At 42.1% G+C, this 24,428-nt stretch overlaps 1 long non-coding RNA gene across 1 annotated transcript in view; it reads left to right on the forward strand.

The window, feature by feature from the left end:
- Positions 1–24,428, forward strand: part of LOC123588098 — a 116,291-nt gene that overhangs the window by 10,146 nt on the left and 81,717 nt on the right. Inside the window, exon 3 of the long non-coding RNA XR_006707699.1 lies at positions 13,786–13,997. This is a non-coding gene — a long non-coding RNA (uncharacterized LOC123588098). The remainder of the gene's footprint in view (positions 1–13,785; positions 13,998–24,428) is intronic.

Genomic DNA, 24,428 nt, shown 5'->3' on the forward strand with positions numbered 1-24,428 from the left:
CTTAGCTCACACACAAGACACTTCTGAGAAGTTCTCCTTGGGTCTTTTAGGATTGCACTCCTGGAAAATTCCACTCTCATTTCTTCCATATCTTAGTTGCTTCTCTGGCTGCTTTCTCTTCCTGTATATTGTTTGGGCTGTGTTTCTGCCTTAACATCCACTAATGAGTTTCCAGAGTGAAGTACACTGCTCCATACTCCTTTTTCCTGGCTTAATTTGTGGTTTCAACAAAGCTACCTATTTGGATATCCTGATTGCACTTTCACCTCTGCAGGAAACCTAGGAGTCTGCTGACTTCCATGATGCTTTGCAAACTTTCATGAGCATCACAATAATCCAGGTGGCTTGTTAAAACTCATACTCTGGGGCTTCAATCCCAGAGGTTCTGATCAGCAAATCTGGGGAGGGACAGCGACCCATGCAGTGGTGCACTGGAGCCAGCTTGCTCTAGCTCAGTAGAGGCCACTGTGCATATTCCTCCCAATTCCACATTCAATGATATCACAAGGACATCAACCAGGTAGGAGCATTTAAAGCATTGAAATCAGCAAATGCTAAAAATCAGAACTCTTCCCCCAACTCACCCATCCTTCCCCTCTGTAAGCCAGATGTTAAACATTCACCAGCATGCCACTGGATGCATGACTTTTCAGGCAGCCAAGTGATGATGATTTTGTTAGTCCTGAGACCACACTTTGAGTTTCATGTGCACAGGCACACACACACACACACACACACACACACACACACATCCAGATTTTTGAACCAATATGAAATAGTTGCATCTATTCTGCAACTGCTAAAATTTCAAACTCATGGTAAGGTCACACCACTTCTTGGGGTCAAAAACTCTTGATCTATCTAACTCTGATTAATGTATCTATACTTAATCTATACTCACATCTACATCTACATATATTTTCATAAATTCAGTATGTACCACTTACCTAGATTGTCTTCATCCTCTAGGTAATTACTCAAAAGAGATTCATTATGCTTACAAAACTCAGAAGGACAGAGAACTGGCAAACCTAATGTACTTCTGCTGGGATTTCTGTGAATACCCCAAGGTCACTATTGATAACCAGTCCTGTGCCATCTGATGGCATCATCCATAGCCACGATTTTGCTTTTACTGGTAGGATCCTCTCGGAGATCATAATCCTGCTCTACACGTGGACTCCAACAGTATATACTTTTGCCCATATTCACACGTGTGACTTCTGAGCTAAGGAAGCTGGTCCAAATGGGCTTCTTACCTCGGCCATACCTGGACCGGAAGTGGCCTTCCCCATGTATTCCTAGACCAGGGTATCTAGGCTTTGCCACCCAACCAGGCTTCTTTTCCCTTGGGGAACATTCCCCTCTGGAAGCCTTGTAGTGTATTCCTCTCATCAGACCTCAGATATGACAATGCTAACACAGCAGACAGAGAGGTTCCAACCATGTTACTCCAAGAAAGGAAAGAACCAATAGGATCCCTGTACTCCCAGAGAGCTCAATGAACCCCATTCAACTTGCTCTCCTCTTTGCAAGTGACCAGCTATGCTTACCAAGAGCTCTTAGGAGAGGTAACTTTTGTTGGAAGTTAAAAGGTCCTTCTACTCTCTTGCCCTGGAGCCCACTGGGTTTCCTAGTCTTACATTCCATTACTGAGAAAAGTAAATCTGCTTCAGTGTGGCCATCTGTGTCCACCTCCTGACCAAGAAGTGATTGTAAGTGAACTTCTCTTGTTGAAAAAAAAAATTTCAAGTTCTTACTCTCTGTGCAATCTATAACTCACATATCTAGTCATCAGGGGCTTTAAAATATACACGGGACAGTGGTATAATTATCTGAATTCCTTTCTTTTTCTTTTCTTTTTTCCCTTAGTATATCATGCCAGGTTTTCACATTGCCATACAAAGGTTTGCCTGATTCACGTTAATGGCTGCATAATATGGGAAATATATAGTACTATCACACTTAATGTGCACCATGCACATCCTTAAATATATTTAGTTCTTAGGACCACACCATGAGGTAGGTGCTATGTAGACTCCATTTTATTTTTTTAATGTTTATTTAGTGTTAAGAGAGAGAGAGTATGTGTGTGTGCAAATGGGAGAGGGACAGAGAGTGAGGGGGACAAAGCATCCTAAGCAGGCTCTGTGCTGACAGCAGACAGCCCAATGTGGGGCTCAAACTCCTGGACAGGGAGATCATGACCTGAGCCAAAGTCAGACTCTTAACCGACTGAGCCATCTAAGTGCCCCTATAGACTCTATTTTATAGTTGGGTAAACTAAGGTGCAGAGAAATTCAGTAACTTGCTCATAATCCTAAAGTTAGTAGGTATCCACAGCCAGGATTGGCACCCAGGCTGTCCGGCTGTGGGGTACCGTGGCCTTACCTCACTTGTCCCTGGCTATGCTATGCCCATACCACAGCTTTTTTAGCCATTGCTTTGCGAGTCCTGTTCCAGATTTTAGTCTTTGTTGGCATTCCTTACTCACTAGCACATTCTTGGATGCTTCTCCTGCCTCACAATGATGTGTATTTAGGGAATTAAAAAATACCCATTATCGTAGCTTACCTCAAAATTAAAGTAATTATTAGATAGATGACTCTTCTTTCAAAAATGTTTTGTATTCCAAAATCTCAATAAAAATTACTTTTGGGTTATCAGCAACTTTGGCAAATCCACATTACATCCACGGGCCATTACCATCGATAATTGAGAACTCACACACGTGTTAATCAATCATTTATTCCTGCCTCTCATCTCTCCTGCACCGTTCTAGATGTTGTCTAGCTTAGTGTTAGTTCTGGGAAACAGTGGAACTGTATCACCCTTTGTAGTCCAAAAAAATTGTTATCACAGATATAATGAATTATATAAAATTGGAAAGGTGGGGTGCAATGGGCTGCAGTGGGGAGGGGATTATGCTGAAAGATTTTCCATTTTCACTGGCAACAATTTTTTACTATGTAGCACCATTTGCTTGTCTACTCAAGGTATACTTTCTACCCTTTCCCAGAAGCTCAAGAGTAAGAGAAAGGAAACTGAGCACAATGTAAAATGTAATAGATTAGGCTTCCCCATTCAATTCAAGATGAATCTTTCCACTTTGAGGATAACAGAAAAAAGACTGGCTTAAGAATAATAACCCTGAGTTCAGATCTTACCAACTGTGTGATTTTAGACAAGGTTCTTTTAAAAATATTTTAGTCTATTTATTATTATTATTATTATTATTATTATTATTATTATTTATTTTGAGAGAGAGCAAGCAGGGAAGGAGCAGAGAGAGAGAGAGAGAGAGAGAGAGAGAGAATCCCAAGCAGGGTCGCATTGTCAGCACAGAGCCCCAGGCAGGGCTGTAGTTTACAAACAAACCACGAGGTTACGACCTGAGCTGAAACAAAGAGTGGGGCGCTTAACTGACTGAATCACCCAGGTGCCCCTAGACAAGGTTTTCTTAACCCTGGCACTGTTGAAGTTTGGGCTGGGTAATTCTTTGATGGGAAAGACCGTCCTGTGCCTTGTAGGCTGTTTCCCACCGCTCAGCGTCTACCCACGAAATGCCAGCAGCAGCCCCCTCTCATGTTCCAACCAAAATTGTCTCCAGACATTGCCAAATGTTCCCTAGGAAGTGAAGTCACTCACTCCCTAGAGCGAGAACCACTGCTCTAGACAAACCTCTGAATTTCTTAGAACTGCAGTTTCTTCATCTCTAAGAATGAGGATCATTTTATTTACTCAATAGAGTTAGCATAAAGAGCTAATATATTTATACAAAACTGTATATTATGAATTGTTACTTAAATATTAAGTTAGATGTTACTATTGTAATTTATTATTTAGCTTACACCTCCATTTTAGAGAGTGCTATATATATATGATCTGAAATATATTCTTGATGTATTATGAATCTCAGAATATATTTCTATGTATATTTCTAAGAGAGATTATTAAAATAGTTATAACAGATGGAACAGGTAGGCACTATTCACTATTGTCTATAAACTAATAGTGAACACTGTTCTATTTAATAACCACAGGCTGCACCCTGCTGCTGGTTAACCCATTTTCAAAAGACCTGCTGTCAGTCCTACAGGAAAATTGGTACACAGAGTATAAAGGAGATACCATCCCTATGGCCAGGAAAAAATCACAAAGAGTATATGTTATTCAGGAGGCCAGGAGATCATCCCCATTTGCAAAGCACAGCAAAGGAAATAATTCCTCCTAAGGAAAAATGCAATTTCTCTGATTCCTGGCTTATACAGTCATCCCTCTTTTCTGTGGGAGATCCATTCCAAGACCCCCAGTGGATGCATGAAACCGCAGATAATACCGAACCACACACACACACACACACACACACGCACACACGCACACATACACGCACATACATGCACACATATACACCATGTTTTTCCCTATACAAACACACCTACCATAAAGTTTAATGTATAAATTAGACGCAGTAAGAAATTAACAGCAACAATAAAACAGAGCAATTATAAGAATATACTGTAATAAAAGTTATGTAAATATAGTTTCTCTCTCACCCTCAAAATATCTATTGTACTCATCCTTCTTGTGACAATACGAGAAAACAAAATGCTGAGGTGATGAGACAAAATGAGGTGCATGACCCACATGTTGTGACGTAGTGTCAGGCTACTGTTGACTCCTGACTACGTGGCAGAAGAAAAATCGTCTGCTTCTGGCGAAGAAAGGCGGGGTGTGCGTAACTGACACCGCAGGAAGTGAACCCCTGGTTAAGAGGGAATACCATACCACCGAGTGTGGTCTTCTTACCCTGAGCATCATTTAGAAGCTTGAATTGTCACAACTAATGTTCATGCCATGAGCTCTATGTCCTTGGAGCTCCCTAGTATCAGATGTCATGTCATTTGGAACCAAAAGCTTCCAAAGGGTTGACACTTTGTGTCATGTTCCCTGTGTCCCTGTAATAAGGGACACTTAACCATATACAAAGTGTATACTTTGTATGTATAGTGCATACAAAGTAACAGGTCCTTGCATGGGACAGACACTGAACACATCTTTATTGAATGACTGGATAATCATTGTGCTATATCTTAACAATAGCTTTCAAAAAGCAGTAGATACAAAGACTGTGCACATAAATACTGAGGGAAGGTTTTAATTCTGCCACTTCATCAATTTATTTCAGGCAGATTCTTCCCTTTTTCTGCTATGCTCCTAACCCCACCCCAAAATTCTTGGAGAACTAGTTCTGATATATGTCAAGGTCACACACTGGGACGCCTTCAGTGGGGGTGGATGCAAATTTCCTTCCTTTCCACATCTTCCTCTTTTTTCTTCCTCTGGTATGGGTTAGACGAGCCCTGCTGGGTCTTCCGTTGGGAGGTTAACAAAGGGTTAAGATAGGAGCTCTGGAGGCCTGCTTGGAGCTGGCTCTGGTCCAGGTTGTAATAGCAGGAAGAAGAGGGTCTTTGCTTTCTGAACATTGCCCAGGGTAAAAGAATGCGGGGATTTAGGAAGGGGAGCAGAATGGCAGGGGGTGTGGCAGGACATGATCTCCCTAGAGAAGGGGATAAGGAAAGCCCAGCATCTCCAGTAACCAATAGATGAAAACCCAACTTCTGCAAGGGACCAGCGGTGACCTCAGTTGTAGGGACCCTCATTTTATCACCTTGGAAAGCAGAGTGGAGTTAGAAGAGGGTTGCGGGTCCTTATAATGTCTACATTTAGGGACAGCCTACTGTGTGCTGGGACTCTTCCTGCAGGCGCCATGGGAATGGGGAGAAGTAGAAGTAGTGATGGCTGGTGGAATTGCAAAAGGCAGATAATTGAGGTAAGTAGTTTGGCACAAGGTTGAGGACCCCCATCTTGGACAAAAACAATTGAGATTCTAGCCGCTGTCACTTTTTAGTTATAAGAAACTTTCTGCTATACAGGCCTCGTCCACCTGAGGGCAACTGGGATTTCAGGGAAAGGCACCCAGAGGGGCATTTGTCATGAAAGGGGGAGACAAAACTGGTAGTCCTGACACCCTAACAAAGTGTGGAGGTTGGCCAGGGCGGTGGTGGGGAGCTGCTATGAACACAGCATATGGCCAAGGCTGAAAGTCCACCATACCCTGTCACCCAGGCATAGTGAGACACTTGGAAAAATGACCAGACCAATGAATATGAACTAAAAGAGCTGCAGTCTTGGAGCATCTGGGTGGCTTAGTCAGTTAAGTGTCTGATTCTTGACTTTGGCTCAGGTCATGATCTTAAGTTTGTGAATTTGAGCCCCCATCAGGCTCTGCACTGGGATTCTCTCCATCCCTCTCTCTCTCTGTTTCTGCCAGTCCACCACTCATGTGCTCTCTCTCACTCTCTTGCTCTCAAAAAAAAATAAACTTAAACAAATTTTTAATAAAAAAATAAAAGAGCGGCAGTCTTGGAGTTCAAGTTGGGACACCATTGTGCCAAGGAATCTGGTCCATCAAGGCATTGTGCAGATGAAAAATTCCACCTGATGGTGTGAGCTGAGTTTTCAGTGGTGACACTGTGTAGCAGGACAGAAGTAAAAGGGCCAGTGGACTGGTTAGATTGTCCAGTTCTCTTTTCTAGAATGGGGAGGTAGGTACACTGGCCCTTTAGACAGAGTAAACTCCCTGGGCACCTTTTCTGGGCAAGGTAGAGGTGTCAAGTGGCAGGTATTGGAAATCTGTCTAAATTGAACATATGGAGGTATGAATGATTAATTGTAAATATCAAAAAGATGGACTTGTATTAGTACTCCAAGCTGGTGGAGCAAATCACACCAGTGGCATAGGCATTTTCCACACACTTACATACAGGTACACACACAGACACACGTGTAGTCTCACACGCACACACCCCAAAACCTGATGAGGCAGATATTATTGCTTCCCATTTCACACATGAAGAAATAAGGGTGCAGAGGATTAGATAACTTACCCAAAGCCATAGAGCTAAGATGTGGTTGTCATAGTTGAAACTGAAGTTTGCACTCGTAAACACATTGTGCTTCAACTGTGCCCTGCTGACTCTGAGGGCAGTGGTTCTCAAAAAGTGGTTCCTAGACCAATAGCACCGCATCACCTGGGAACTTGCTAGAAATGCAGATCCTTGGGCCTCACCCCACACGTCTTGATCAGAAACTCTAGGATGGGTCCAGCAATCTGTTTTACAAGCAATATTTTCTTTCCTATTTTTCACTGAGTTTTTAGTTTCCAGTGTAGTTAATATCCAGTGTCATATTTGTTTCAGGTGTACAAGCAATATTTTCATTTTATCACTCCAAAGTTTCGAGTGTAAAGGTCTGAGATGCTTTTGTAAAATCTTCACTCCAAACAACAGGTAATACCTATAACTTAAGCAGGTTAAGTATTTTCTAAGCAAAAAATTCTAGGCTAGAAATAAACCGATAATCTAGACTGGGTCCTGATTTAAAATCATATTTATTCAAAGATGCTCATTTTTCTGGTGGATAGATGACGATTGAAATACTAGATAATATTTATCTACTGTAACAATGATGTTAAATTAACTCACAATGCTCACTCATAACATTGTTTGCATATACTTCCATTGCTTAGGAAAGTGCTACCTAATTTATTTCCCACACATCAAAATCCACTAAATTGACATAATTACATTATTTTCTCTAGATATGCTGATGGGGGTCTGGTCTGCATACCTCAGAGGGGAGGGGAATGAGAACAGCAGGTGATATCATGTGCCATATGTTCAGCAATATCTATAGCACTGTAGGTACAATGATCAGAGGTGAGAGTATTTATGAAATCTTTTCATTGTTGGGGGATGTGATGAATTTTATGTCCATATTTTATTCTTTTTCCAAGTATTGTATTTTTTTTCATATGCTTTTATTTTTAAAAAATCACAGACACACTAGAATTTATTCCCATCTTCCAAGGAAACCTGTAAACCAACGGAAATATTTTTGGCTATCTGACAAAATGTCTGATAAAAATGTGTTACTCTCCAAGGTCAGTAGGTCAAGTGATCGATTTAATTTGATGCAGACTTTTATAATAAGTTTTCCAGCAAATTATAAATGTTGTGTGTAAGATTTTGTGAGGATTTCTCCCAAGTTACAAGGACAGTGGATTCAAAAAGCAACTAATTTCTACTTAACCCTGCCCCTGGCTGCCTTTCTTTGGCAAGTTTAGTCCCCAAAGAATCAACAGGACAAACCCAAGAGAATCTATTCTCCAAGAGGCTAAATAAAGATTTGGAATTAGATGCTCTGGGTCCTAATCCTAGGTCTGTCAAAAAAACAAAAAACAAAAAACCACAACTTTTTATATGCCACCGTTCACAAGTTTTATTTCCCAGTTTTTAAATTTTTTTTTAACATTTATTTATTATTGAGAGACAGAGAGACACAGCATGAGCAGGGGAGGGGCAGAGAGAGGAGGAGACACAGAATCCAAACCAGTCTCCAGGCCTTGAGCTATTAGCACAGAGCCCGACGCGGGGCTCGAACTCACAGACTGTGAGATCATGACCTAAGCTGAACTTGGACGCTCAACCGACTGAGTCACGCAGGCACCCCTCCATTTCCTAGTTCTTCAAAATTGAGCAATTTCACAACCTGAGCACCAGACTGATAACGGAAAGGTTGTCACTAATACAAAAAGCTATCATCCTGTCAATGGTGTAATCATAAAGACCTAGTATGTGCAATTCAATTTAAGGAATGAGCTCAAGGAAAGAAACTGCCAAGGTTTTTTTCGATGTCGTTAACACCCGCACAGAATATCCAATGCCATAGGTGTAGACTGTGTACATACCTCAGTTATATTTTCACTACACGAATACTATTTCCCTGCCCAGCTTTTCATTCAAGTGCTGATTTCTAATACCTGTGAACAAATGTGCTTAGCCCTGCTAATGCTGATAAAAACTACAAATCTGTCTCCACTGTTGATCTACGAATGAAAGCGGTATGCCATGCACTCCATCTCACTGTACCCTTAATGGAAAATCAGCAGGGCTGTTAGCAAAATTTCCTGCACCACAAAAAGATAATATTAACTCACACACTTTAGGAAAATTCCCCAAATCCATCTTCTTCTCCTGATAACATTATAGAAGTTTTGATATAATGATATTTTGAGGGGTTTCGGCCTAGGAAGGCAATTTATTACACAGTCATGTTAAATCGTTTTCCACCTAAGCCTAAAACTTGTTGACCATCTTAAACTCCCACCCTCAATAGTTGTAAACATTTACAATGCAAAGAGAAAATTAGACCCATCTAGCATCTTGCTACCATGTTTCCACAATATAGACCTTCAGTATGTTTTAGAGGAAGGCATTGAGTGAAATACCCTTCTCCTTTCTGATTAGTCTGATCGAACCACTTAAAGAGTCAGAGAGGTGAGATCATTTCTTTTTGGTTCCAGAAAATTCTGCTTTGTGACTTGTTTTTATAGAGCACATTGGGCAAAGAAAAGGCTGGGCTATGTGAACAGTGATCACGAAGTGACAACTTCAAGGAAGGCATGATCCTTTAGAAGATAAGCTCCAGAGGGCAGGGTGTATTTTATTTGATTCATTGGGACACTATCATCTCAATGAGTAGGTTTGGAACCAAGGGGGATGGTGGAGGTGGGTAGGAGGTGCCGGCGTTAATGTGTACAAACGGCCAGCAATTACATCACAAAAAGGTAGGAGGCTTCTGTGCTCAGGACAAACTAACTCTGTCAACAGTCAGCCTTGTTCTAAAAGAAACCGCTGCTTCTAGGAAAACCCACACTCGATTTATTGGAGAGAAGTTCAGAAACATCTGGAGGCAGCATTTCTCATGCAGTTCTTTGAGGCAACAATCTAGAAGTGTCATTCCCCAAACGTGCACGGAGTACTGGCTTTCCGAAGGGCGCATGCCGCATGCGGGGCACTTGATGAATTCCGAGGAAAGCTCTGCCCTGTGGGAGTTGTCAAGGTTTGGGGGAAGGAAGGCAGGTTCAGAACCGCTGACAAGAACGTACATACGGCTTGTGTGTAACCTGTGAGTGGTACTGAAGAACGTTAGCAGTGAAACTAAGAGCTGTGATGGAATGATTAAAAGTTTGAACTTTAAAATGCATTCAGAAAAAGGTGAGAGTAATTGCAATGGGCCTGAATTAACCTTGAAGACAGAGATATGTGTGAACTTGGTGCTCTCATTCTGTTGCAGCCACTCTAACCTCTTTGCTTTTTCCTCCAGCACATCTGGCATGTGCCCCCAGGGCCTTTGCACTTGAGCTTTGCTCAGCTTGGAGCACGTTCCCCCAGATATCTGCAGGCTCCCTCCCTTACCTCCATCAGCCTTCATTGTAGTGTCATCTTTGCAGGGAGGCTTCCCTAATCGCTTCATATGATACTAAGACTTCTGTGCTCATCCATTGTTTGCATTCTTTTTCTCAACAGCACTTACCACTATCTTCCGTACCCTATGTTTTACTTATTTGCTTATTTATTTTTTCAGTATCCCTGCTAGACTATAAGTAAGTTCGACAAAGGCAGGATTTGTCTGTTTCCTCACCTAGTAGTACCTAGAACATTGCTGAGACAGTAATAGGCACTGACCAAATATTTTTGGAATGAATGAATAGAACTTGCATCAAGGAAAGTACATTCTACAGACCTATGTGCTGAGCACTGAGAAAAATGTTTATTATAATCTGTCACATCTTTGACAATACGTAGATAAATGCATTCATGTAGGGGCAGGGGTGAAGAGGATATCCATTTTCTTGGCCTAATGCTTCTGTGCAGAGGGTCTTTTGTTCGAGTAACTTGACCTTTCCTCCCATACCTTACTCCTGCAGGCTTATAAAGTTTGATTGATGTTACTGAACATGCTCCGCTCAGCGCCTTCTTGGGTACTCTTCCTTGGGGGATGCCACAGGATATTTACACTCTGGCCTATACTTGGAGTAGGCCTTTGTTTGCCCAGCTCTATTGGCCACTGTGGGGATGTCTCTGTCGTTCAAGCGATTCAATACTTCAGTATTGGGGAGATTTCTGGGCCTCTAATCTAAAGCCACATTCTCTCATCATCTGTCCTGGGGCTGTTTTTCCATTGATTCCAAATTCAGAAGGTGATAAAAAGGAGGCTATATATTGACTCCTTAATGGTTACAACAGGAAGATATCCACCAAGATGGAAAGATTGTACCTATGGAGGTGGTCAACATGGCAGCGTGAGGCATTCCAGAGGAAAGAGTCTGGGACAGCAAAATTTTATTGCAAGACTTGGCTCTGCCTTTTGTGACATTTGCCATGCCTTGCAATTTCAACAGTATTTTACATGAGCTGGATTTAATATAAGAGAAGAACTGAGCACTACCTACAAGTCCTGGAATGCAGCACTTCTGCCAGTACCATGCAATTCAATCACCTACTGGACTTATATGAAGTGTTAGCACAGGGAGCCCAAGAAGGCCTTCCAAGATTCACTGACACTCACATGAATCCAAACAACGTGGCAGAGCTCTAGCTGACTGAGAAATAAGAGAAGTAGAGAGAGCAGTATGGTGCACAAGAGTCTGGCATGAGTCAAAGACTTTGAGGAGTTCAAGATTTTCATCCACAGATGCAAAAACCATAGCTACTGCCTCAAATCTTTAGTAATGGTTGCACAGATAAGACCTTGGTTGGGTCCAGACAACTCTGGGTTGGCTCACCTTTCACGACTTCCACAAACACTCACTGGAGCTCAATGCTCCAAAACCCTAGCATTGTACCCTGCAGCATTCTAGCACAAGAACAGCCTTGACTTATAAAATTGATCTTAAAGGAGTTTGGATTGAATATTTTCCACCACCTACTATGAACTCATGGCCAATTGTGCCCCCTTTTCTTTCTACTCACCATCTGCTCTTCTGCCTCTATTGACCCATTTTTTCTTCAGGTATCCCCATAGATTCTCTGAGTGGCATCCTACTTAGAGACTTCCACCTGCTTGCAGACTTGAAGCCAGATAGCACATGCTTAAAATTCATAATTTTCTGAAGTTGTCATAATGAAAGGCATACCATTGCTATTCTCGGTATGATTTAGACCACTGCTGTCCAGTAGAAATATAATGTAAGACACATGTGTCATTAAAATTTTTTTAGGAACCACATTTAAAAAGTAAAGATGGGGCACCTGGGTGGCTCAGTTGGTTAAGCATCTGACTTCAGCTCGCGGTTCATGCGTTCAAGTCCCGCACTGGGCTCTGTGCTGACAGCTCAGAGGCTGGAGCCTGCTTTGGGTTCTGTATCTCCCTCTTTCTCTGACCCTGCCCCACACTTTCTCTCTCTCTTTCTGTCTGTCTCTCTCTCTCTCTCTCTCTCTCTGTGTCTCTCAACAAATAAACATTAAAAAAAAAGAAAAAAGTGAAGATAAACAGGGGCTTCTGGGTGACTCAGTTAAGCATCCAATTCTTAAATTTGTTTTTTTCAACGTTTTTGTTTATTTTTGGGACAGAGAGAGACAGAGCATGAACGGGGGAGGGGCAGAGAGAGAGGGAGACACAGAATCGGAAACAGGCTCCAGGCTCTGAGCCATCAGCCCAGAGCCCGACGCGGGGCTGGAACTCACGGACCGCGAGATCGTGACCCGGCTGAAGTCGGACGCTTAACCGACTGCGCCACCCAGGCGCCCCTAAGCATCCAATTCTTGATATTGGCTCAGATCGTTAAGATTGAGATCCACGTCGTGCTCTGCCCTGAGCGAGGTGGACCCTGCTTGGGATTCTCTCTTGCCCCCTTCCCTGCCCCTCCCCCATCACGTGCACACTCTCTCGAAATAAATAGATGAACATTTTTTAAAAAGTAAAGATAAGTGAAATTAATGTGATATTTTATTTAACCTGATATATCCAAAATATTATACATTCCACATGTAATCAATATAAAAATATTAGTGAGATAGTTACATCTTCAAAATCGGGGCTGTATCTTATACTGTATCTCACTGCAGATATGCCACATAGATTTCAAGTGGTCAGTAACTACAGCATCGGGCAGTGCAGACTGAGATGGTGTCACCTTACATTCCTGGGAAGACTGGAAATTCAGAGTGATGTGGATTCTTGAGTTCAGGGAGACCCTCTTAGGGCTGTGTGAAGGGGGCAGAAATGGAAATGTTTGAGGATCACTGTAATAAAATCAGGTTTGTCCTTTATTTCATTTGCGTTGAAGGATTTCTACTTTGTGTTTGCTGATAAAGGTTATCTGACACTGGCAAAGTTAATGTCCTTGAGCCTCTGAGTTCATCATGTATTACACAGAAACAATATAGTAATAATAATAATATATAACCATAATATAATAATAATCAGTAGCTCGCTCAGTGAGTATCCAGCTCACTGGATTGTTGTGGTGAAGAAATGGGAAAGCACTAAGCAACATTGTTTACAATATTATTTATTTGGTGAAAAATTGGCCTTTTAATATTGAAAAAATAGCTTTATTGAGGGAAACTAGACATTCAGTAAACTGTACGTATTTAAAGTGTACAATTTGGCATACATATATACCCATGAAATCAATTAAGATTTGCACGTATCCATCCCCCGCCCTCAATTTTTTCATGCTCCTGTTATACACACCGCCCTCCTGGCTGCTCCCTCCACCCCACCTCTCACCTCTGTGCCCAGGCAACCAATATTTTGCTTTCTGCCACAGTAGTCCACATTTTCTGGGATGTTTATACACGTGAAATCCTACAACGTGGAATATATGTATTTATCAGGCTTCTTGAACTTGTATTTATTTTTGGATCCATCCAGGTTGTTTGACTTAACAACAGTGGTTGGAGGAGGTCTTCGAGAGGTCATGGCCTCCGATCGACCTGTGAGGAGGGGCAATTGGAGGCTCCTGACCCTCTCCCCCTGGCTTGGGAAGGTGCGTTCCTTGATTCCACTGCCACAGTGCCGCAGGGACGGACGCAGGCGGCCTTCAGAAAAACCACCAGGAGGGCGTTCGTGGGGAATGAATGCAGGTAAGGTCGCGGTGTAAATGTTTAAAATTCTGGCGGGCGATGCCCAAGTAGGTCAGACCCCTTGCATGTTGGAACTGCGCCTTGGATCTGGAGTGGCGGGCCTCTGCCGTGGGTCTCCCGTGCCCCCCGCGAGCAAGGCCGGGTTCCCCCAGCCTCCCCCCCCCACCCCCCCCACCCCCGAGTGGCAGGCCCGCCGGGAGAGGCAGCCATGGGCTGTGGCAAGGAGGCATCCGCGGGGAAATTCGGGGTGCCCCTGTACCTCTGGGTGGGTCGGGGTGGGCTTCCGGGCTGCGCGGTGGGTCAACCACCCACCCCAGCCAGAGGCCGAAGCAGGGTTAGCAGGCTGGGAGAAGAGCTGAGGTTAGAGACGGGCTGCGGGCCTGCGGACTCCACGGGCTCCCGGGCTGGCAGACCACGTGGCAGAGCAGAGACTCAGGCGGAGACCTTGGCTGACGTCCGAATCAGGGCTACCACTTGAATTAGTGAATTAGCTGTGTCTGTGACTCCGGAAGGCGTGGGCTGGGAGCTGTGGAGGGAGTACACCCAGGACTTGTGTCCCAGCTCCGGAAGGGACAGAAACCCAACACCCTTCCCGCAGAGTAACAGCTGCTGGTGGTGCGCACAGTGCTGCAGCGGGCAGAACCTGGCGGGGGGGTGGGGGGGTGGTAAGAACTTCCCTTCCTCATCAAGGCATGGGTGGAGAACGTGTCCCGTGGGCCCACGCGTGCCGGGGCTCAAACTCCGGTGTTGGCTCAGTGGCATGCCTGTCGCAGCAGAGGGGGGGGACCTTGTCCGCCAGCCTGCTGTTTCTAGAAGTGTGGGTGCTGCCAGGTCCTATAAAGTGTGCAGATCGTCCCAGTGCCCCTGCCCCTATTCCTGTGGCGGTCCCCGAGACCTGTGGAGGAGTGCAAGAAATCCCTGCCGGCGCCCAGCATAGAGATGCCTGGAGATAGGAATGCTGAAGCCAATGGGGCCCAACTCAGTGACTTTTCCAGTGACCACGCATGAGCTCTGGCAGATCCCACCACATTTACTACATAAGCGATCCTATCTGTGGAGAAAGACAGTTTTACTTCATTTCCAATATCGAGGACTTTATTGTCTTACTGCACTGGCCATCACCTTAAATGTAATGTTCAATAGAAACGGTAAAACCAGACATTTTTTTGCCCTCTTCCTGATTATAGAGGGACAGTACTCCGTTTTTATCATTAATTATGATGTCAGTTGTGTAGCCTTCTTTTCATTTTTAAAATAAATATCCTTTATGAGGTTGAGGGAATTCCCTTTTATTCCTAGTTTGATGAAAGTTAAAATTTAGAATGAATGTTGAGGGGTGCCTGGGTGGCTCAGTCGGTTAAGCATCCGACATGGGCTCAGGTCATTATCTCACGGTTGGTGGGTTTGAGCCCCACGCCGGGCTCTACGCTGACCCTTGCTCAGAGCCTGGAGCCTGCTTCAGATTCTGTGTCTCCTTCTCTCTCTGCACCTTCCCTGCTTGTGCTCTGTCTCACTCTTTCTTTCAAAAATAAATAAATGTAAAAAAAAAAAAAAAACCCACCAAATTTTAGAATGAATGTTGAACCTGCTCAGCATCAAATGAGTTTAACATTTTTTTTTTTGGTTTTTAATATGGTGATTTATATTAATTGATTTTCAAATGTTAAACCAGCCTGAATTCCTGAGATTAACCCTAGTCTAGCATGATATATTATCCACTTTATATATTGTTATATTTAAGTACTAAAATTTAGTTTAGAGTTTTAGTTTTGAACCTGTGTTCATGAGGAATATTGGACTTTGGTTTTCTTTCTTTTTTGAAATTGTGGTAAGAACACTTATCATGAGACCCTTAACAAAATTTTAAGTGCACACTGCAGTATTGCTAACTATAGTCACAATATTATACAACACATCTCTTGAATTTATTCATGCTGCATAATTGAAATTTTATACCCATTGAACAACAACTCCCCTTGGCAACCATTAGTCTACTGTCTGTTTCTAGAAGTTTAACTATTTAAAATACCTCATGCAGGATTTGACTTTCCATGATTGGCATATTTCACTTAGCATAGTGTCCTCTAGGCTTATCCATATTGTCACATACAACAAGATTTCTTTCCTTTTTAAGGCTGAATAATATTCCATTGTGTGTGTGCATCACGTTGTCCTGATCTATTCATCTGTTGATGGACATTTAATTTGTTTCCATGTCTTGGCTATTGTGAATAATGCCCCCATAAACTTGAGAATGCAGATACCACTTCAAGATCCTGATTTCAATTCTTTTGGATATATACCCAGAACTGGGATTGCCTGATCATATGGTAGGCCTATTTTTAATTTTTCGAAGAACCACCAAACTGTTTTCTGTAGTAGCTGCACCATTTTATATTTCTACCAACAGGGTACAAGAGTACAAGAGTTCTGATTTTTCCATCCTCGACAAAACTTATTATATATATATATATATATATATATATATATATAGCTATTATATATTATATACTATATATATTATATGCTATATATAATATATATATGTGCTATATATTATATGCACATATATATATTATATATATATATGCTATATATATATAATATATATAGCAATCCTAAAAGATTTGAGGTGATACTTTGTTGAGCATTTCCCTGATGATTAGTGATGTTTGACATTTTTTCATATAACTGTTGGCCATTTGCATGTCTTTAGATAAAAGTCCTTTGTCTATTTTCCAATCAGGTTTTTATTTTGTTTTGTTTTGTTTTGTTTTTGCTGTTGAGTTGCAGGTTCCTTACACATTTTGATTATCAACCTTTATCAGATATACAGTTTGCCAATATTTTCCCTCATTCCATTGGCTGCCCTTTCACTCTCTTGTTTCCTTTGCTGTGCACACCTTTTCAGTTTGATGTAGTCCCACCTGTCTATTTTTGCTTCTTTTGCTTGTGCTTTGGTGTCATGTCCAAGAAATCATTGCCAAGACCAATGTCAAGAAACTTTCCTTTTGATTACGGGCACTGTTCCCAGCCCAGTGTGAGCACCGAGCAGTGCTCTTGCAGGTGGTTCTTTCTTGGGCCTCAGGTAGAGCCATCACTTCCTGTGCTAATTGGTACTTTGATAAATACTCAAGGATGTCCTTGTGCAGTTCTCTGGAGTTATTGCTGTCTGGTCCTCTGTCTCATCAATGTGAGTTGCCTCGGTCTTTCCAGAGTTTCAGTTGTCTTCCAACTCAGAGAACCTTGAAACCCTCCAGTCATTAAATTGGGCAATCATAGGGCTCACCTTGTTCATTTCCGATCACTTAGGGATCACAGTTCTTTGTTGCTGCATGCCTAGCAAATTAAAAACTATTCTTTCATATATTTTGTCCACTTTGGCGATCCTTTTGGCTCTTTTAGGTGACAGGGTAAATTTGGTCCATGTTCTCCCATCTTAGTTGGGAAGCTTCATTCTTTCAACAAACGTTTAAGTGCCAGACAATGAGGGGCGCCTGGGTGGCGCAGTCGGTTAAGCGTCCGACTTCAGCCAGGTCACGATCTCGCGGTCCGTGAGTTCGAGCCCCGCGTCGGGTTCTGGGCTGATGGCTCAGAGCCTGGAGCCTGTTTCCGATTCTGTGTCTCCCTCTCTCTCTGCCCCTCCCCCGTTCATGCTCTGTCTCTCTCTGTCCCAAAAATAAATAAACGTTGAAAAAAAAAAAATTTAAGTGCCAGACAATGGGGTTATCCTTAGAAGATTGTAATACCACTTTTGTAGTGGATGAAAGAAAAAGAATATTGTTGCTGGGATGGGCCAGCAGTATATACAATTAGAGTGTGTTCAGTGGTGCTACCAAAAAAGCCTCTTACCAAACAAAGAAAGCAGAGGTTCATTCTCTATAATGTTGACTCTAATTGACTCTAAAAGATGACTCTTCTGGGGACATGACTCAGTCTCTATTTCACGTGTTTTCGTTAGTAACAATAGCTATGGAACTCAAGACTCTCTAGGCCTTTGTTTTCTCATCTAGAAGATGGGGATAATTATAGTAGGTCCTCACAGGGTTCATAATGAGAATTTAATGAGACAGTATCTGCAGTGCTATTAGCTTCATACCTGACACACAGAAGTGCTCAACAAAGGTCAGGAAATCTTTAATCTTTCTAGATACCTCCCAGTTCTTGTACTACTATTGAATTTGCAAAATGATCCATATTTACTTTATTTCCTGTCTTCTTCACCCTTTATCTCTCTCTCTCTCTCTCTCTCTTTCACACACACACACACACACACACACACACACACACACACATACACACACCCTCTTCTTCTCTGCAGACTTAAGAGTAACTACTTTGGTTTGTCATAATAGTGACATTTTAGTTAGAGGCATCCAATTTCAGAGTTGCAAGTGCACTTCATGACCATTTTATCCAATATCCACCGCTCTCCATGTTCTTCACAGAAGGAAAGTATAATCTAGAGAAAGGAAGTGGTCTGTCCAAGATCACAGAGTTGGTAGTGGTGGAACACATCTTCCATCTGGGTGTTTTCTCCACAAAACAACACTACCCCTCCCTCTTTCTCATTCTCTAGGCCTCTCTCAATTCTGGGAAATACTTTGACATTCACAAGTAGGAATTTCACAGAATATTACAGACACACTTATACCATAATTCTTTGTAAGATTTTAAAATTCTTTTTTCCTTTTTATGTTTATGCTTGTGTGTGTATGTTGGGGGGAGAAGGAGGGTGGTAAGTGGGAAAATCTAACCAGACTCAGTATAAACCAAATTGGCTGTCCCAAAAGAAAATGACACACTGCAGATTTAAGAGATCCCCAAGTCCATTTTATAGCTGATAAAGTTGTGACTTGGAGAATTCAACAGATGGGTCTTAGTTTGATATTTGGCTAAGATAAATTTTGGGTAAGCTAAAACTTAGTCTAGAGTACATTCTGTTAAACGTAGTGTCTTTTCAATAGCTTGTGACTGCTTCCGGGATAGTGACCATGGATGGTTATTAATATAGTGTGGTACAACTGAGTCAAAGTTGCCATAATTTCTTAAAATGTTACTTTTGGAGAAATTAAGAGCTCCATATAAATTTGAATATTAACACTATTGGTTATGCACATTACCTTTTCCCCCCTTTACTTTAAACCTATATAAACAACAACAAAAAGCAGTTCTTAAGCTTAAGCATTATGGTGCTAGTGTCTACAGAAATAGTGCACATAAAAAATATTTAGAATTAGATTCTGGCTTTAGGCGATCTTTGTAAATGAGACACAATTTTTATAACTTTATAAATATCTTTACAACATCCAAATTATCTTGCAATAGAAGTATGAATTTTACTACATCACAAATGTATATTATGTGAATGCAAAATTGGATGCTGTTAAATCCTAGACAATCTGATTTTTAGGATGATTATGTGATTGTAATTTCAGGAATAATAATAATTTGTTGGTAGTGGATCGATTATTTTTTTTGCAAGTGAGTTTATCATTTTCTTGACTTTGTCTGATCCTCGGATCCTTAGGGGTAAATTTTCAGTACAGCACACGGGGATTTAGCTGTGTGAGCCCCATTAGTGTGAAACAGAGTTTTGTAGCTATATCCATGAGGGGAGCAGTTGCTCTTTAATGTTATTTTAATATTTAATGGTTATTGCAGGGCTGTCAAGCTGGGACTGTCTCAATGAGAGAGATTTCCAGAACATATGAGAGAGATTTTAAACATCTATTTAGAGCGTACTGCAATATTCTTCGTTATAAGAAGAAGATTCTTTAGGGAGAAACAGTCCAATTCAAAAAAGTTTCCCTTTAATTGTGGCAAATTTGAGACTGAGATAATCGATTTCTTATTTTTATTAGAATTTTCCAAAGGATTCATTAAACTGCTTTCATGAAATAACTGAGATATTGATATGGTGAAATTTTAATGGAGTATCAGATAAAGAAAAGGAATAAAGTGTTTTTCATTTATGGATGTTTATTTTTGTCATTCATTTTATAATACATTTTTTAAGTTAATTGGTACTCTTGATTTTCCTTCAAAATCTCTAGGCAAATTTGTAGAGGTTAGGTATGTGAGGACACCTCTGTGAAGAACTAATAGGCTTTACCACAAGTTGGATTATAACTAAATAATTGTCTCACTATAAAGAATACACAGCTGCACTCTTCCCTCGAGGCATCTCCCTAGTGCCTGGTGGTCCTCAAAGAGTCAGTACAGGACTAAGTGTTTTTGAACACTGAGAGCATCTGGCCTCAGACCTTAAAATATACCCCATATTATTTTCATCAAATCTAACATAAAGCCTGTATCTGAAGTACCCCAAGAAGCCATTCAAGGTCTCTAGGTAGAAATTTTGGAAAGTCTCGGGGCACCTGGGTGGCTCAGTCAGCTAAACGTCCAACTTCAGCTCAGGTCATGATCTCGCAGTTCATGAGTTCGAGCCCTACGTCAGGCTCTGTGCTGACAGATCAGAGCCTGGAGCCTGCTTCACATTCTGTCTCCTTCGCTCTCTGCCCCTTCCCTGTTCATGCTATCTCTCTCTCTCTCTCTCTCTCTCTCTCTCAAAAATAAATCAACATTAAAAAAAAAAGAAAGACTCAAAAGAAGAAGAAGAAGACAGAACAGCTGTATCCATTCATCACTCATCCCTCCTTTTTCCTGCAAGTTCAAATTTTCCTTCTCTTGTTTTACTCAACTTGTCAACCTGTACAGGTTTCCACATCCTGGAAACAAGCAAGTGAACCAATTTTTCTGTCACACAGAACTCCCCTCTAGCTATGTTCCTACATCCCTCCTTCCACTTACCACCCACCTCCATGGAAGAGCCATTTCCTTCCACAGTCGCCTCTTGTACTTCCTTCCTGGTAGTACTGGCCGATTCTGACCTCTCCTCAGTATCTGTCTGACTAGCCACCCTGAGGTTCTTCATACCCTTAAATACCATCTTTTTTTTTTTTTTCATTTCTTCCCTTGCTTCTCTCTTTCTTTTCTTTCTTCCCTTGCTTCTCTCTTTCTTTTCTTTTCTTTTCTTTTCTTTTCTTTTCTTTCTTTCTTTCTTTCTTTCTTTCTTTCTTTCTTTCTTTCTTTCTTCTTTCTTTCTTCATTCATTCATTCATTCATTCCTAAATACATTTTGCCAGACACTGCTCTAAGTATCTTAAACAGAGAAATAAGGCTTAATCACAATCCATGGGGGGCTTAGGGTCTAGTGGGAGAAACAGGAAGATATTTTTCTTTTTTCCGCACTGTGATGCTAGAGCTTGGACTCTGGAAACCACATCTTTCCCTTGATTGCTGGTTCCCTTCTAGGTTCTTGTCAACAGGGAGTGTGTGAGGGAGACCAGCAGGCCAGAGTTGGGGAGAAGGAGCTTACTCTTTCTTGTTTTCTTTCTATTCTTGTCAATGATACTTTACCATGGCCCTTCACTCAGGCAGAGATGGTTGGCTCCAGTCTCCAGCTACTTGCTGCCCTTCTCAGAACCAGCTGCGTTGTGCCCATTCAGTGGTATCTGCACCAGCTGGGCAGTGGTCCGCCTTAAAGGTTTGGGTCCCAGCTATATGGAGCATATCTCTGAGGTCCTAAGGCATCAGTATCTCCAGGCAGCTCTCCTCAGAGGCAGAGTATCCAGCTCTGTGGGCCTGAGGCTTGTAGAAGGTCCAGCTGTATAGCAGACCGCTCTACTTCTTGGTTCCATTATGACCCAGCAGTTCAAGAGTACTCAGTGATCTCTGGCAGGTAGGGATGCTCTAAGGATCTTCTGGGAAGCCCCCGTAGGAGAACTACAGTGCAGACCCCTAAGCCCTATTCTTTTTTTTTTTGGGGGGGGGGAGGGTTGCGGGATAGATGATTTATGGTTCTTTATATTTTAGATATAATTCACACATTAAAGTCTTCAGTGTTTTTTAGTATATTCGCAGGACTGTGCAACGATCATCACATTCTAATTTTAGAACACTAACTCTCTTCTGCACACATCAATTCTCCTTTTGAAAAATAGCTCTTGGCTTGTTACTGTGCCGGGCTAGGGAAACCATGAGCCACTGAATGACTATGCATTGTGACCTGGCCAGCATGAACGGAGTGTTGTCTGACCCATCAAAGCTTAACACTGTGTGTGCGCACCAGCCGTCCATCATCCTATGGAAATATTGCAGAAGACACTATGTCCAGTAAGCTCTGAACACTCAAGTGAGTTGAATGAGCAGGTGGCATGGACTTCTTTAGCTCCTACTGATGCTGCATTACTTCACTGCTTCGATCCACACCTGTGGCCTCACGGGGAACTTTCTTATAAAGAGCTGACTGAGGAGTAAAAAACTTGGGCCTGACTTACACATATATTAGTCTACTCAAGCCGCCATAACAGAATACCACAGATTGGGTGGCTTAAAGAACAGAAATTTATTTTCTCACAGTTGTGGATACTGTTCAAAAAACTAATATCTTCACCAAAAATCACTGAGGACCTGAGGCCTGAGAACAGCCATTTCAGTGAGCTTAGAAGTAGCATTTCCCCCACTTGATCCTTCAGGTGACTTCAGCTCATGCTGACACCTTTCTAGTCTCATGAGAAACCCTGAGACAGAGGAACCCAGAAAAACTGTGGCCAGATTCCTGAGCCACAGAAACTGGCAGACACGTTTGCTGTTTTAAGCTGCTAAGTTTTATGTTCAGCTGTTATGCAGCAACAGATAAATGATATGTATTAAATAAGAGAGTAGAGTCTCTGATAAATTTTAAACACTGGACAGCTATGATTAAGTATGTTTAAATATGAATAAATATTTTGGAACTATCACTGGCATCAGTTTTTGAAAAGACCACTTTGGCATCAGTGTGGACAGTTGTGTTGGGTTAGACCACGGGCTGGAGAATAAGAGGATCGTGTAACAGTAACCTGGGTGCACAGGGAAGACACTGGCAGGGAGAATGGAGAAAAGCTAGGTTCAGAGAGGAACTCAGGAGGTCATCTGTCAGACTTGGGCATCCCACAGGGTGTCAAAGACGTTCTCGTGTAAAAAAATGAGACTCCACTTGCCATGTGCCCTCTCTCTGTCTCGCGTTGTTGTTCTTTGTTCTTCATTCTCTTCCCCGGGACCTCCCCCTTCATCTGTCTCCCCTGAAGTGGTCGGAGTTCTGCAGATTTCATGTTAGGCACTCTCATCTGGACCCATGGCTCCTATTACCGTCTGTGTGCTGAAGAGTCCCACATCACGCCTCCTGACACCCTTCTTGGGAGCACAGGTTTTATATGTCCGACTCTCCACAAAGCCTGAGTCCACTAGTTTAGGAGTTGGCAAACTTTGTTTGGGCTTTGCAGGCCACACAGTCTCTGTCGAGCTATCCCACTCTGGGGTTGTAGTTATTTTTAAAAAAATTTTTTTAACGTTTATTTATTTTTGAGACAGAGAGAGACAGAGCATGAACGGGGGAGGGGCAGAGAGAGAGGGAGACACAGAATCGGAAGCAGGCTCCAGGCTCTGAGCCATCAGCCCAGAGCCCGACGCGGGGCTCGAACTCCCGGACCGCGAGATCGTGACCTGGCTGAAGTCGGACGCTTAACCGACTGCGCCACCCAGGCTCCCCTGGGGTTGTAGTTATGATAGTAGCCAAAGACAATACGTAAATGACTGAGCATGCCCGTGTTCCAATAACACTTTATTTGTGCACAGTGAAATCAGAATTTCACATAATGCCCACTTGTCTTGAGGTATTCTTTTCTTTTTTCCTTTTTTTCTACTGTTGAAAAATATGAAAACTATTCTTAGCTCTTGGGTTTTGTAGGCTGTAATTTGCAGACCCCTGATCTACTCCCCACCGTGTTTCTAGCCTCATCTCCTGGTATTCCTTGCACTCAAGAAATGGCAAACATAATGCCCCCCTTTTTTTGTATGTCTTTCATTGACTATCTATGGAGTTTTTATTGCCTTTGATGCCCTCTTGCCTCTCTTCGCCCTATGAACTCCTCATCATTGATAATTACTGGCTTAGTTGTGCCCTCCTCAGTCTAGCCTTCTCGGATTCCCCCAGGCAGGATTATTTCCTCGCTTCTCTGTGCTCTCAAAGTACTTTGTTCCTATCGCCGTTCTAGCAGGTATCATATCATAGTGTCATTTATCTCTTTAAGTACCTGTCTGCAACACTGGCCTATGAACTCCCCAGTGTCAGGCATCCCCCCCTTACTTATCCAGTCCTCACTTAATAATGTCTTGAAGTGACTCATTCAGGAAAGCCAGCATTTCGTACAAAATACTACAGATTCTTTCTAGAAAATTTGAGCGTAAAGATAAGTGTTTTCATTAAAATTATGGCTTTTTATATTTGAAGTCTGGTATTTTGGAAAATAAAATATTGTCTTCAGAAAGCTGGTTTTCATAATACTTTTTAGAGGATCAAACATTAAAAATTCTCATAAAAATATT

This window comes from Leopardus geoffroyi, chromosome D3 (genome assembly GCF_018350155.1).
Source record: "Leopardus geoffroyi isolate Oge1 chromosome D3, O.geoffroyi_Oge1_pat1.0, whole genome shotgun sequence".
NCBI lineage: Eukaryota > Metazoa > Chordata > Mammalia > Carnivora > Felidae > Leopardus > Leopardus geoffroyi.